We start from the raw sequence: 1700 nt of genomic DNA on the forward strand, positions 1-1700 counted from the left end.
ATACAGTCCAACTTTAAAAAAAATATATCATTTGTATTTAGGCATGTAGATATATAAAGAGGACTTAATGTGTTTTCAATCAGTTCATGTAATCGACCAATAAAGTTTATGTATCCAAAACAAACAAACAGAAAAAAAAAAAATCAGAGAAGGCAGCAGCAGTACAAGATGAGCTCCATCACTTTCAACTTACTTTCACATTGCAATACTAAAGACTGAGTGGGAAATTCCATAACCAAGAAGCAACTGAGAGAAGGAAAAAATACAAAAACTTGCATGTTTTTAAGTTCTGTATATAGAGTCTACAAGAAATAATAAAACATTACTAGAAAGAGCCTAGGGAAACTGAATTTTTCATGCTATGACAGTTACCCTAGAAATGAAAATACAAGCACTTAGAATGGCTTTATGTCTACTGCTGAATTGCTACTGATATGTATTTTAATCTATTAAGACCATAAAACAGGCTAGAGAACACAGAACAAGCTTGTCAAGATTTGAAGAGACTGCTCCTTCAGGCTTCAAGATAGGAAGAAGATTCCTTCTGAACTAGGTATTACTTAAGGGACCCTATTTGTGAGACTACTAAAAACAAAATAAAAAAGGTAACTCCCACATAACTCAAAACACACTGATAAACATATACTTATGTGACTCGGGGGAAATAATCACATTTCACAGTCATGTAAGAAAACAGCAAACTCCCACTGAAACATCCTTTCCACTTTCTAAATATTTTGGATTATTTTGCATAAACATTTAAAGGGAAGATAGAAATTAAAGAAGAAAAATGTTTAAAATTAAGACCAGAAACAATACATTGTGTGTCTTCCCCTCAGGATTCTGCAAGGTTAATCAACAACACTGACTACTTTTCACTGCCCCAGTAAGCTATGAGGAAAGAAAGTACACACATTTATCAGCTTGCCTAGAGCATCATAAAATTTGAGATAAGATTAGGGGTAGGATTATAAACAGACATCTCACTCCTACCATTGTCCCTGAAACCTACCTGTCCAGCTTGAAAAGAGCTTTGTATGCATCTATATGTTTATTCTGAGCCATATAGTTGACCTTACTAAAAATCAATCCCAGGAAAGAAAAATATTTTAACTGTTCTCAAAGCTTGTGGGAGGATATAAACCTTCCAATGAAAACAAAGAGAGCCCACAAGTAAGTAAAATCAGTCTCTCTGGCAAATTCCACATAACAAGCTGAGTCTCAGGAAAAAAAGATCAAAAGACACAATGTAAACTTAAGTTTTCATCATCTGGTAAGAGAAAGACTTATTTTCCTTTAGGAGACTGTATGTCTTTCGGGAAGAGTTGTTTAAAGAGTGCTATATACTGAAGAGCCTTCCCTTTTTGTCCAAAGGTTACCAAGGGAGCCTGCAAGAGTGTGTAAATGTGCACAAGGATAATTTCCTCTCAGAAATGGCAAACAGAGGAACGTTTCTGTCATTCCACAAAATGCTAGCACAGACATCAAAGGAGAAAGCAAGCATATATGCCCCTCCCAAATGTTTCCTGGATTTTAACTGCTGCTAAATCTGGCTGAAAGTAGTTTTCAAGCCATTCACTCTGCCAGACGGATAACCCTCGTGAACACAGCAGATTGTGTTTGGAAGCTGGAGTGCAGCTCCTCTTCCACATGAATTCACTTACCTGAATAGTTTCACACTACACTCCACAATGAGCAGG

The 1700-nt window shown here is 36.1% G+C and overlaps 1 protein-coding gene across 1 annotated transcript in view; it reads right to left on the bottom strand.

The window, feature by feature from the left end:
• The window catches only part of PQLC1 (PQ loop repeat containing 1), a gene marked incomplete at its 5' end in the record, with an annotated part of 61637 nt that overhangs the window by 49820 nt on the left and 10117 nt on the right, over positions 1–1700 (bottom strand). The gene's annotated exons all lie outside the window — the stretch shown is intronic.

The sequence above is a fragment of the Acanthisitta chloris genome, unplaced genomic scaffold (assembly GCF_000695815.1).
Source record: "Acanthisitta chloris isolate BGI_N310 unplaced genomic scaffold, ASM69581v1 scaffold8955, whole genome shotgun sequence".
NCBI lineage: Eukaryota > Metazoa > Chordata > Aves > Passeriformes > Acanthisittidae > Acanthisitta > Acanthisitta chloris.